The 14794-nt window shown below is 42.8% G+C and overlaps 1 pseudogene; it reads right to left on the bottom strand.

Annotated features, from left to right (window-relative positions):
• Positions 1-5670: 5670 nt before the first annotated feature.
• Positions 5671-8082, bottom strand: LOC116901036 (annotated as a pseudogene).
• Between the last annotated feature and the right edge of the window lie 6712 nt (positions 8083-14794).

The following is a 14794-nucleotide window of genomic DNA, read 5'->3' as shown; positions in this document are numbered from 1 at the left end:
ANNGNACACAGAGAGTGTGTCCAAATTAACAAAATCAGAAATGAAAAGGGAGACATAACTACAGACTCAGAGGAAATTCAAAAAATCATCAGATCTTACTATAAAAGCCTATATTCAACAAAACTTGAAAATCTGCAGGAAATGGACAATTTCCTAGACAGATACCAGGTACCGAAGTTAAATCAGGAACAGATAAACCAGTTAAACAACCCCATAACTCCTAAGGAAATAGAAGAAGTCATTAAAGGTCTCCCAACCAAAAAGAGCCCAGGTCCAGACGGGTTTAGTGCAGAATTCTATCAGACCTTCATAGAAGACCTCGTACCAATATTATTCAAACTATTCCACAGAATTGAAACAGATGGAGCACTACCGAATTCCTTCTATGAAGCCACAATTACTCTTATACCTAAACCACACAAAGACCCAACAAAGAAAGAGAACTTCAGACCAATTTCCCTTATGAATATCGATGCAAAATACTCAATAAAATTCTGGCAAACCGAATCCAAGAGCACATCAAAACAATCATCCACCATGATCAAGTAGGCTTCATCCCAGGCATGCAGGGATGGTTTAATATAATGGAAAACCATCAACGTGATCCATTATATAAACAAACTGAAAGAGCAAAACCACATGATCATTTCATTAGATGCTGAGAAAGCATTTGACAAAATTCAACACCCCTTCATGATAAAAGTCCTGGAAAGAATAGGAATTCAAGGCCCATACCTAAACATAGTAAAAGCCATATACAGCAAACCAGTTGCTAACATTAAACTAAATGGAGAGAAACTTGAAGCAATCCCACTAAAATCAGGGACTAGACAAGGCTGCCCACTCTCTCCCTACTTATTCAATATAGTTCTTGAAGTTCTAGCCAGAGCAATCAGACAACAAAAGGAGGTCAAGGGATACAGATCGGAAAAGAAGAAGTCAAAATATCACTATTTGCAGATGATATGATAGTATATTTAAGTGATCCCAAAAGTTCCACCAGAGAACTACTAAAGCTGATAGACAACTTCAGCAAAGTGGCTGGGTATAAAATTAACTCAAATAAATCAGTAGCCTTCCTCTACACAAAAGAGAAACAGGCATTTGAGAAAGAAATTAGGGAAATGACACCTTCATAATAGACCCAAATAATATAAAGTACCGGTGTGACTTTAACAAGCAAGGAAAAGATCTGTACAATAAGAACTTCAAGACTCTGAAGAAAGAAATTGAAGAAGATCTCAGAAGATGGAAAGATCTCCCATGCTCATGGATTGGCAGGATTAATATAGTAAAAATGGCCATTCTACCAAAAGCGATCTACAGATTCAATGCAATCCCCATCAAAATACCAATCCAATTCTTCAAAGAGTTAGACAGAACAATTTGCAAATTCATCTGGAATAACAAAAAACCCAGGATAGCTAAAACTATCCTCAACAATAAAAGGACTTCAGGGGGAATCACTATCCCAGAACTCAAGCAGTATTATAGAGCAATAGTGATAAAAACTGCATGGTATTGGTACAGAGACAGACAGATAGACCAATGGAACAGAATTGAAGACCCAGAAATGAACCCACACACCTATGGTCACTTGATTTTTTGACAAAGGAGCCAAAACCATCCAATGGAAAAAAGATAGCATTTTCAGCAAATGGTGCTGGTTCAACTGGAGGTCAACATGTAGAAGAATGCAGATCGATCCATGCTTATCACCCTGTACAAAGCTTAAGTCCAAGTGGATAAAGGACCTCCACATCAAACCAGATACACTCAAACTAATAGAAGAAAAACTAGGGAAGCATTTGGAACACATGGGCACTGGAAAAAATTTCCTGAACAAAACACCAATGGCTTATGCTTTAAGATCAAGAATCGACAAATGGGATCTCATAAAACTGCAAAGCTTCTGTAAGGCAAAGGACACTGTGGTTAGGACAAAACGACAACCAACAGATTGGGAAAAGATCTTTACCAATCCTACAACAGATAGAGGGCTTATATCCAAAATATACAAAGAACTCAAGAAGTTAGACCGCAGGGAGACAAATAACCCTATTAAAAAATGGGGTTCAGAGCTAAACAAAGAATTCACAGCTGAGGAATACCGAATGGCCGAGAAACACCTAAAGAAATGTTCAACATCGTTAGTCATAAGGGAAATGCAAATCAAAACAACCCTGAGATTTCACCTCACACCAGTGAGAATGGCTAAGATCAAAAACTCAGGTGACAGCAAATGCTGGCGAGGATGTGGAGAAAGGGGAACACTCCTCCATTGTTGGTGGGGTTGCAGACTGCTACAACCATTCTGGAAATCAGTCTGAGGTTCCTCAGAAAATTGGACATTGAACTGCCTGAGGATCCAGCTATACCCTCCTGGGCATATACCCAAAAGATGCCCCAACATAAAAAAGACACGTGCTCCACTATGTTCATCGCAGCCTTATTTATAATAGCCAGAAGCTGGAAAGAACCCAGATGCCCTTCAACAGAGGAATGGATACAGAAAATGTGGTACATCTACACAATGGAATATTACTCAGCTATCAAAAACAATGACTTTATGAAATTGTAGGCAAATGGTTGAACTGGAAAATATCATCCTGAGTGAGCTAACCTAATCACAGAAAGACATACATGGTATGTACTCATTGATAAGTGGCTATTAGCCCAAATGCTCGAATTACCCTAGATGCCTAGAACAAATGAAACTCAAGACGGATGATCAAAAGTGAATGCATATCGCTCCTGAGAGACACAGCCAGAATAGAGCAAATACAGAGGCGTATGCCAGCAGGAAACCACTGAACTGAGAACAGGACCCCCGTTGAAGGAATCAGAGAAAGAACTGGAAGAGCTTGAAGGAGCTCGAGACCCCATATGTACAACAATACCAACCAAACAGAGCTTCCAGGGACTAAGCCACTACCCAAAGACTATACATGGACTGACCCTGGACTCTGACCTCATAGGTAGCAATGAATATCCTAGTAAGAGCACCAGTGGAAGGGGAAGCCCTGGGTCCTGCTAACACTGAACCCCCAGTGAACTAGACTGTTGGGGAGAGGGCAGCAAGGGGGAGGGTTGGGAGGAAACACCTATAAGGAAGGGGAGGGGGAGGGGATGTTTGCCCGGAAACCGGAAAGGGAATAACACTTCGAAATGTATATAAGAAATACTCAAGTTTAATAATAATAATAATAAAAAATAAAAAAAAAGAAAGGGTGGGATCCCAAAGACTGTGACAGACCTTGGAAAAGCATCCTCGTTCAGTAGAAGGTCATGAAAAAAAAAAAACTCTAACTAAAATGCCTTTGTTTTTGTTCAGGCTGATATGCTTATATTCAGCATCACATGACTTAAATTTGTGGTTGCAAATATGCACAAAGAAAGCTGACACTGCTGGAGAGAAGACATAAGAAGGCATGGTGCCTGTTCTTTGTAGTCAACTTGACTCTATCTAGAATTAACTAAATCCCAGGGGCTGGGGACACCTGTGAGGAATTTTTTTCTTAATCAAATCATTTGAAGTGGGAAGATCGACTTTCGATCCAGATCTTTTGAGGTAGGAAGATCCACTTTTAATCTGGGTCACACCTTCTGCCGGCAGCCTGTTTAAAGGACTTGGTAGAAGGGAGCTTTCTCTCTCTTTGCCTGTTTGCTTTTGTTGGCAAGTTTATTCCTTCAAGATATTAGAGCTAGCTTCTGCAGGATACTGGCATATATGGAAGAAGGTCTGAGACATCCAGCATTGTAGACTGAACAACTACTAGATTCTTGGATGGTCTGTTAGTAGATAGCCACTGTTGGAATAGCAGCCTGTAAGACATTCTAATAAATCCCACATATATTTGTTTTTAAAATTCTGTACCACCAGAGAACTCAGTAATACAGAAGGTAAGAGGAAGATACTACAGTTTAGATCTCACTATTCAAATAAACTCTCTAAGGTCAAAGTCATCAGAAGCCATCTGAGTTGTCTCTGCCTGGACAGGTGTCACATGTCCATCCCTCATTCCTTGGAAAGAAACCTTCCCACAGGGATGAGAGTTCTCAGAGAACCCCACTCACATCCAATTGCAGATTCAAGTCCTGTACCAAAGGAGATTTGATTCCCACTTTCACACTGTCTTCCTACAGAAAATCAAGATCGAAGTAAGCCTTTGTCTTTCTGTTCCATGGGACATTTCTGTCCTCCTCCTCCTCTCAGTTGAAATCATTGGTTCAACAAGTCAGACTTCATTTGGGTATATGCCCAGGGGTGCTATAGCTGGGTCCTCAGGTAGTGCAGTGTCCAGTTTTCTGAGGAACCTCAAGACTGATTTCCAGAGAGGCTGTACCAGTTTGCAATCCCACCAACAATGGAGGAGTGTTCCTCTTTCTCCACATCCTTGCCAGCATCTGTTGTCACCTGAGTTTTTGATCTTAGCCATTCTGACTGGTGTGAGGTGGAATCCAAAAGCTTGAATTACCCAAGATACAATCCACAGACCACATGAACCTCAAGAAGCAGGATGACCAAAATGCAGAGCTTCAGTCCTTCTTAAAAGGGGGAAGAGAATTATTCATAGGAGGGGATACGGAGACAAAGTTTGGAGCAGAGATGGGAGGAAATGCCATTCAGAGCCTGCCCCACATGGGGATCCAGCCCACATATATACAGCCACCAAAACTAGACAATATTGATGAAGCCAAGAAGTACATGCTGACAGGAGCCTGATATAGCTGTCTCCTGAGAGGCTCAGCCTGAGCGTGACAAATACAGAGTTGAATGCTAGCAGCAAACCATTGAACTGAGAATGGGGTCCCCATTGGAGGAATTAGAGACAGGATTGAAGGAGCTGAAAGGACTTGCAACCCCATAAGAACAACAATAACAATCAACCAGAGCTCCTAGGGACTAAACCACTACCCAAAGACTACACATGGACAGACCCATGGCTCCAGCTTCTTCGTAGCAGAGGACGGCCTTGTTGTGCACCAATGGGAGGAACAGCCCTTGGTCCTGCCAAGGCTGGATCCTCAGTGTAGGTGAGTGTCAGGGTGAGGAGGTGGTAAGGGGGGTGGTTGGGGAGGGGGAACACCCTCATAGATGAAGGGGAGGAGGATGGGATAGAGGGCTTATAGATGGGAAAAGGGGGAAAGGGAATAACATTTGAAATGAAAATAAAAAATTAAAAAAAAAACAGTCATGAAAGCTGTGACTCAACCTAAGTAAAAACAAAACAAACAAAAAAACAGCAACAACAGTCAGACTTCAGTGGTCTCCACAGCATAATCTGGTCTCCTCTCTGTGGGGAGGCAGCCTTTGCTCAATTCTCCTCAGGAGTAGTGTCATACAGCACACATCTAGTGGCCTTTGCTCTTCATAGATTAGACAGAGCTTGGAATGTTTGATCATAGAGACGTGGTCTTCTGTTTCTCTGTAAGAACTATTTGGCCTGCTGTGACTTTCATTTGAATGTTGCAATGTGGCCATTTTCAGGACAGCCCTGACATCTAGTGGCTGATGCTGAGGTAGAAGACAGTTCTTGCTCCACAAAGAGTTTGTCCCCTGCCATCTTTTAGGAATTTTATTTTCCTTCCAGGCACCCCCCCCTTTTGCTCAGGTGTCTGCAGAGTAGCTCAGGACCACTCAATAGTAGCTCCAACCCACTTGGCGACCTACACCGTGGGAGCTGCTGACACAGCGGCTGCACACTCCAATCTTCTGTAGGGGAACGGCTGGATAGGCACGGAGGGCACCTGCATACCCTCAGAGCAGTTGGCCACCTCAGGCTAAGCAGCGTGAACTCAGGATCTGGTGTGTGGTCCATTCACCCTGGAATTCCTCCTTGGTCACAGCCTTCTCAGAAGCAGCCTGCTCCTCCTCAATCTCTTCTGGGTCTCTGTAGAAGTAAAGATCAGGCATAACCTCCCCTGGGTGCTCACAGGAGATAGTTTCTCGCATGCACAGTACTTCCCGGGCCAGCATCCACCACATCAGACCCAGTGAGTGAGCTCCCTTATGGGATGGCAATGTCCACATAGCGCAGGGGAGAATCCGTGTTACACAGAGCAATGGTGGGCAGGTTGACCTAAGAGGCCTCTGTGAGGGGCTGGTGGTCAGCCCTGGGATTAGGGCTTCCTGAAGGCTGCTTGGATCTGGTTAGTGAGGTCCCAGGTGTGAAGCGGCCAGCAATTGGAGTGGCTCCTGTGGCAGCAGCGAACTTCAGCACAGCTCGCCGGCCAGTGTTCCTGGAGGAGATGACGTCAGCAGGGTTCTCAATGGCAGCAATAGCTGGAGCTGTGAGCAGCAGCTTCTCCCAGGTCCTCTTCAGATTGATGATGGAGGTACAGTCACTTTTCCTTTTGTAGATGTACTGCTCCATCTGAAAGTCAAGATTGATGCCACCTAAGTTGGTTCCTGCAGCAAGGAATTTGAGGACATCTTCCTCCATCTGCAGGACGTCAAGGGCTCTGGATATTGGGTAAGTTTCACTTTAAATTACAACGGGAATCAAGAACAATGCCACAAAGAGTTAAACAGTTTATTTGAATCCAAATGGAAATGACTATGCCAGGGAATGCTGGTTCAGATTGCCCCAAGTGACCAAGATTCCTTCATGGGTATATAACTTTCATGGTCATGGGGAAAGAAGTCCAAAGTCAATGAAGTTATCGCTATTTCGGGGTAAATGGGTTATAGCAGAGTAGGGAGAATATGCTTACGTTCCACTTGCTTTCTTACAGCAAGCAGAGCCTAGGATTTGTGGGAGCCAGTGACTTCCCTATACACTGCAACTTTTTGACCTTATAGTCACAAAGGTACTTGGGCACATACAGAGGAGGATCATCAGTGGCCATTGAAGTGTGTGAAGATGACCAAGGATACTTTTTGCTTTCAACTGTAACATTTCACTTTTCAAGAAGTATCATACTTCAGTCAATCACTGTTAAGAATCTTCAAACAGACATGACATTTCCAGAGAAATTAGGTGGAATATCCATTTTAAAAATTCATTCTTAACTTGGGACCCCCTGCAGCCCAGTGGGCCCTATTCACCCAATGGTACTGGAGCCACATCTTTCTTCCTACCCTCCAGAAACCCTTCTACACCCAGAGACAACTTGACTCCCAGGAGGTCTGTCACAACCAGGAGGTCTGTCATAATCACAATTGGATAGATAGCCTGACTCAAGGAGGTCCCTCCTAACGAGGCACACAGGAGGACTTTAAGAGAAGCTGTTTTTTTGTGCTTCAAGCCTCCATGAACAAAAATGGTAGAGTCCCAGAGTATGTCTCCATTGCTAGGGGTGGGAGCCAAGGATGAAAGTTAGTTTTTATCGATACCAGGAACCATTTTCACAGCTAAAATGTCACAGAAAGAATTGTTTTTACCTTTAGAGATTATTTTAAACAAAATGAGTTTTAAAATATTTATAGATTTTATTTGCCTTGTACTTTTAAATGGATTATTTCTTCTGCTGCCAAAAGAATACTCAGGATGTAGCAGTGGAAATAGAAAACTTCAATAGTAAACTTGGATTGAGAAGTCCTAACCTATATCTGTAAGTATGCATAACGTGGAGGTAGAGAAATAAAAATGAAAAGTTTGATGTAAGCCCAGGAGTCCATATATTAGAAGAATGAATTTCCACAATGAACCCCATTGTCTCGGGAACCAATGAAGTAGCATGCTGGTTCCACCCTGTTTTCTGAAGACATCTCTGCAATTTTATGTCCCCTTTAATAACAATCAATTCCATATGATTATGGAATTCCATTGTGGTCTGGTGCCTGGGACACCAATCACATGCTGACATCAGGGAAGGTCTGGTAGCTATGCGACAACACTTTTGCTGCCTGTACTTCCTTGGTAATAGAGGGTCCCATAGCATGTTGATTTCTAATATAGATCCTATAGTCAGGGTCCTATGTCATATTTGTCTGCAGGCTGTAGTTCTAAAAGCCCAGGCACTGGTAGACCAAATACTTTCTACATGCAGTGCTCTACATGAAGGAATGGGGAACGCAACCCATTCATTCAGCCTGTGCCTTCTTTATCTAGCAAACCTCTCACCCATCCCATCCATCCGTCCCTCTAGGTGTCTGCTTTTCTAATTTCTTCCTAATATATTCTTGTATAATGTCCTAGATCTGTCATCTCTGTGATCTCACTCCCTGGCTCTTTCCCAAACTGCCTGGTCACAAGTCTCCTCAGAGCATTTTGTGATGCATGGCCTCTCCAAAATCACATCTACACTTACAATCTAATTTGATGATTACTGATAGAGTCACTTCTCTCACAGATGTCATTTTGACAGCTTTAGTACCTGGACATTAGATGGAAGTGTAATTTCAGGACACCTGACCCTACTGTGTAGGCAGGAAGAAAAACAATTTCTCTCCCTCTCCCTCTCCCTCTCTCCTCTCTCCCTCTCCCTCTCCCTCTCCCCTCTCTCCCCTCCTCTCCCTCTCTCCTCTCCTCCCTCCCCTCTCTCCCTCTCCCTCCCCTCCCCTTCCCCTTCTTCCCTCCCTCTTCCTTCCTTCCCTTCCTTCCTTTCTCTATCATCCTTCCGTCCGTCTATCTATCTATCTATCTATCTATCTATCTATCTATCTATCTATCTATCTATCTATCTATCTATTATTTATATTCACTTTACCTTGTATCACAGCACCCCTCTCTTACCAAACTCACCTCAGAAGTCAGTGACGACTCTCTGCTCCAATTTTTGGCGATCCTTCATGAAGACCTAGGTGTAATGTTACTTACAACTTAAAGGTTGTCAATGTATATTGTTTGGTTAATGTTCAGTTTCTGGGTGCCTTCAAGGTTTGAGGTTAGTTGAATGTGTTGGACTTTGTGTAGAGTTTCTTTCCACCTCCCAGGTCCCCTAATCCTTCCTCCAACTCTTCCAAAGATTCTCTGATCTCTGCCCAATGTTTGGCTGTGGGTGTCTTCATTTGTTTAGGTCTGCTAATGGGTGGAGCCTCTCAGAGGACAGCTATGCTATGCTCCTGTGTGCAAGCATAAAATAGTGTTAATTAATAGTGTTATGGTTTGATTATTGCCCTTGGAATGGATCTCAAGTTGGTTCAGTCATTGGTTGATCATTCCCTCTGTTCCTGCAACCTTTTTGTCCTTGCATTTCTTGAAAGCTTTCAAATTTAGGGTTGAAGATTTTGTGGGTATATTGTCCTTTCCCTCCACTGGGAGTCCTGACTGGCCACAGCAGGTGGCCACCTGAGGCTCCATGTCCCCCACTGCTAAAAGTCTCAGCTAGAATCCCCTTCATAGACTTCCTTGACTCTTCCCCATCACAGATCTCTGGCACATCCTAGGGATGACCCCCCCCCATCCCCATAAGCACACTTCTGGTCACTTTCTACTACTCTCTCTTCATGGTTTTTCTATACCAGATGTCTGTGTTTTAGTCCCTATTCCCTCCCCCCCAGTTCCCTCTCTCCATCCATCTCAGATGACTTTTTAATTCTTCTTAGGTGAGATTCAAGCATTCTCCTTTGTACCTCCCTTGTTCTTCAGCTTCTTTGGTTATGTGGACAGTAGCATGTGCATCCTGTACTTTAGGTCTAATATCTACCATAAGAATACCAAAGCTTGGCCCACAGAGAGCTAGTCTGCCAGGAGCACTCTCCCTCTTAAGCCCACACAACCCATAGGTGGGTCACCACTTTCTCTTCATTGACTATCCAAGGAGGGACATGCCAGGATCTCCCGGGGCGCTGGAACCACAGGGTGGCCTAGGACAGGACTGTTTTGGGCTCCATCTAAGCCCAGAGCTGGGGCTGTCCCACAGCTCTCAAACCCAAAACTGGCCCTGAGAGAGCTGGTCTCCCAGGAGCCCTCTCACTCCTAAGATCAAAGGTTCACAGTCCCATAGGAGGGACAAGCTCTAGTCAGAAACACCAAGACCAACTAACATCAGATGACAAGATGGGCAAGAAGGCAAGTGCAAGAACCTAAACAACAGAAACAAAGACTACTTGGTATTATTAGAACCTAGTTCTCCCACCACAGCAAATACTGGATATCCTAACACACTACAAAAGCAAGACTTAGATTTAAAATCACATCTCATGATGATTATAGAGGACTTTTAGAAGGATGCAAATAACTCCCTTAAAGAAATACAGGAGATCTCATATATTGCTGATGCCAAGAAGTGCATGCTGACAGGAGCCTGATATAGCTGTCTCCTGAGAGGCTCTGCCAGAGCATGATGAATACAGAGGCAGATGTTCAGAGCCAACCATGAGAATGGGGTCCCCGTTGGAGGAGTTAGAGAAAGGACTGAAAGAGCTGAAGGCATTTGAAACCCCATAAGAACAACAATACCAACCAACCAGAGCTCTCAGGGACTAAATCACCATCTAAAGAGTACACATAGATAGACCCATTGCTCCAGCTGCATATGAAGCAGAGGATGGCCTTGTTGGGCATGAATGGGTGGAAAAGCCCTTGGTTCTGCCAAGGCTCGATCCCCCAGTGTAAAAGAATGTGAGGGTGTTGAGGCAGGAAGGTGTGGATAGATGGGGAACACCCTCATAGAAGAAGGTGGAGGGGGAATGGGATGGGGGTTTATGGACGTGCAACCAGGAAAGGAGTTAACATTTGAAATATAAATAAAAATATCCAATAAAAATACTCAATAAAATTCTTGCAAACCAAATCCAAGAACACATCAAAATGATCACTCACCATGATCAAGAAGGCTTCATTCCAGGGATGCAAGAATGGTTCAATATACGGAAATCCATCAACATAATCTACTATATAAACAAACTCAAGGGAAAAAAAAACATGATCATTTCATTAGATGCTGAGGAAGCATTTGACAAAATTCAACACAACTTCATGATAAAAGTCTTGGAAAGATCAGGAATTCAAGGTCCATACCTAAACATAGTAAAAGCAATATACAGCAAACCAGTAGCCAACATCAAACTAAATGGAGAGAAACTTGAAGCAATCCCACTAAAATCAGGGACTAGACAAGGCTGTCCACTCTCTTCCCACTTATTCAATAGAGTACTTGAAATCCTAGCCAGAGCAATTAGATAACAGAAAGAGGTCGAAGGGATATAAATAGTCAACATATCACTATTTGCAAGTGATATGATAGTATACTTAAGTGACCCCAAAGTTCCACCAGAGAACTTCCTACTGAAGTTGGTGAACAACTTCAGCAAAGTGGCTGTGTATAAAATCAACTCAAACAAATCAGTAGCTTTCCTCTACTCAAAGGATAAACAGGGTGAGAAAGAAATTAGGGAAATGACACCTTCACAATAGCCACAAATAATATAAAATACTTTGGTGTGACCCTAACCAAGCAAGAGAAAGATCTGTATGACAAGAACTTCAAGTCTCTGAAGAAAGAAACTGAAGGAGATCTCAGAAGATAGAAAGACCTCTCATGCTCATGGATTGGCAGGATTAATATAGTAAAAATGGCCATCTTGCTGAAAGCACTCTACAGATTCAATGCAATCCCCATCAAAATTCCAACTCAATTCTTCATAGAGTTAGAAAGAGATTTGTAAATTCATTTGGAAAAGCAAAAAAACCCAGGATAGTGAAAACTATTCTCAACAATAAAAGAACTTCTTGGGAAGTCTCCATCCCTGTCTTCAGCCTGTATTACACAGCAATCACAATAAAACTCCATGGTATTGGTACAGAGACAGGCAGGTAGATCAATGGAATAGAATTGAAGACCCAGAAATGAACCCACACACCTATTGTCACTTGATCTTTGACAAAGGAGCTAAAACCATCCAGTGGAAAAAAGACAGCATTTTCAACAAATGGTGCTCATTCAACTGGAGGTCAGCATGTAGAAGAATGCAAATTGACTCATTCTTATCTCCTTGTACAAATTTCAAGTCCAAGTGGTTCAAAGACCTCGGCATAAAACCACATACACTGAAACTAATAGAAGAGAAATGGGGAAGAGACTCATTCTTACCTCCTTGTACAAATTTCAGGTCCAAGTGGTTCAAAGACCTCCACATAAAACCACATACACTGAAACTAACAGAAGAGAAGTGGGGAAGAGCCTCAAATACATAAGCACAGGGGAAAATTTCCTGAACAGAACACCAATGGTATATGCTCTAAGATCAAGAAGTGACAAATGGGACTTCATAAATTTACAACGTTACTGTAAGGAAAAGGACACTATCAATAGGACAAAATGCCAACCAATAGGTTGAGAAAAGGTCTTTACCAATCCTACATCAGATAGAGGACTAATATCTAATATATACAAATAACTCAAAAAGTTAGACTCCAGAGAATCAAATAATCCTATTAAACATGGGGTACAGAGCTAAATAAAGAGTTCTCAAATGAGTAATACTGAAAGGTTGAGAAGCACCTAAAGAAATGTTCAACATCCTTAGTCATCAGGGAAATGTAAGTCAAAACAACCCTGAGATACACCTCACACCAGTCAGAATGGCTAAGATAAAAATCTCAGATGACAGTAGATGCTGGCGAGGATGTGGAGAAAGAGGAACACTCCTCCATTGTTGGTGGGATTGCAAGCTGGTAACCACTATGGAAATCAGTTTGGAGGTTCCTCAGAAAACTGGACATAGTAATAACTGAGGACCGAGTTATACCACTCCTGGGCATATACCCAAAAGATGCTCCAATATATAACAAGGACACATATTACACTATGTTCATAGCAGCCTTATTTGTAATAGTCAGAAGCTGGAAAGAACCCAGATGTTCTTCAACAGAGGAATGGATACAGAAAATGTTGTACATTTACATAATGGAGTACTACTCAGCTATTACAAACGGTGACTACATGAAATTCTTAGGCAAATGGATGGGACTAGAAAATATCCTGAGTGTGGTAATCCAGTTACAAAACACACAAATGGTATGCACTCACTGATAAGTGGATATTAGCCCCAAAGCTTGGAATACCTAAGAAAAAAAAATCACAGATTATATGAAGCCCAAGAAGAAGGAAGACCAAAATGTGCATGCTTCATTCTTTCTTAGAAGTGAGAACAAAACAGTCAAGGGAGAAATACAGGGGCAAAGAGTGGAGCAGAGACTGAAGGAAAGGTCATCCAGATACTGCCCCACCTGGGGATCCATCCCATATGCACCCACCAAACCCTGTCACTGTTGCTGATAACAAGAAGTGCTTGCTGACAGGAGCCTAATATGGCTGTCTCCTGAGAGGCTCTGCCAGAGCCCTACTGATACAGATGAGGATGGTTGCAGCTAATCCTTGGACTGAACAAGGAAACTTTAATGGAGGATTTAGAGAAAAGACTGAAGGAGCTGAAGGGGTTTGCAATCCCATAGGAAGAACAACAATATCACAAAACCCCACCAGAGCTCCCAGGGACTAAACCACCAACCAATGAGTACACATGGAGGGACCCATGACCTCAGCCACATGTGTATCAGAGGATGCTATTGTCCAATATCAATAGGAGGACAAGCCCTTGGCCCTGTGAATGCTCATTTCCCCAGTGCAGGGGAATGCCAGGGCATTGCATTGTGAGTGGGTGGGTGGGAGTGGAAGCATCCTCATAGAATTAGGAAGAGAGGTTATGAGAGAGAGGGGAAAAGGGGATAACATTTGAAATGTAAATACATAAAGTATTCAAGAAAAATAAAATAAAAAACCCCCAAAACTTTGAAGAGTTTCCATCAGGGAACACCCACAGGTGTAGGATGACATGGTGATTGTTGCCTTTTCTTTGAAATCCACACTTAGTATTTCATCAAGTTTGATGATGTTAAGAATAAATTTGTTACTTGAATTTTCTTTCTCCCTTAAAGCAAAGTCCCCATCACTAAAAAGCAGAGGAACATTCAAAAGGCCAAGATAGTATCGGGAAGGCCTTCAGACTGTGCTCCTGAACATCTGTTGGTCCCAGTGTTTACCCCTAATTCACACCCTTGCACTGCCTCCCAGATACCCCTGAGCACCGCTTTGCATAGAGGGAGAGCGGAGTTCTTCTGAGGATTCTATGCTGTGTTCTCAGAGTGGACTTCCTCACTAGAAAAGTATCAGTACCCAGAGCGGTCAGTTTTTTTTTGAGTCTGAGCTCTTCTTGCTGTCAGTGGTCACGCACAGTTTGAAGTTAGTGAATATGTGCTTGTCAATCATTCCTCAGAGCTGATGCTCCTCTCTGCACATCATGTGTTTGAGAGGAGACCTGAGTCCAATGTAGGTGGCCAGTTTTGTCTGGGAATGTCCTCGTTAGCATACCCTGGGTAGGAGCCAACTGTCCCTCAGGCAGCCCCTTCCTGCATCGCCCTGACAGCCCAAAGAAACTATGGGAATGGTAGGGACACTGGTTTCCTTTCTATTGGAGCAGAGTGAACTTGGCAGGTTTACAGGAGTCTTGTACACTTTCTCTATTGTGATCAAATTTTAATCAGCGGATGAAATATTTATATATGATTAAATATGCTGCCATATATTTCTGTTGCTTTAAAGCATTTTTGATAGCATATATCCTGTACTCCATTAAAAGCATTTATTATTCCACTCTGCCTTCTTTACGTCTTCAGCTTGGTACAGCTTCAGGTGTACCATGACTACCAGTATCACGGGCCTGTTTTTTTTGACATCCGCTGTCGTTAATAAGTTGAATAGATCTTCAAGCTCTGGGCATAGATAAACTTGTGGGGTCCAAGTCTCAGGGTGAAATCTATTATTTAGACTTTGAATTCCATCTCTCTGAAAGGGGGTACCAAGTTTCTATAGAGGACTAGTCCAAGGCTCCAGATGTCAGGGA

Source organism: Rattus rattus, chromosome 5 (genome assembly GCF_011064425.1).
Source record: "Rattus rattus isolate New Zealand chromosome 5, Rrattus_CSIRO_v1, whole genome shotgun sequence".
NCBI classification, from domain to species: Eukaryota; Metazoa; Chordata; class Mammalia; order Rodentia; family Muridae; genus Rattus; species Rattus rattus.
Note: the sequence above shows the minus strand (reverse complement) of the source record. Positions and strands in the feature narration are given on the sequence as shown.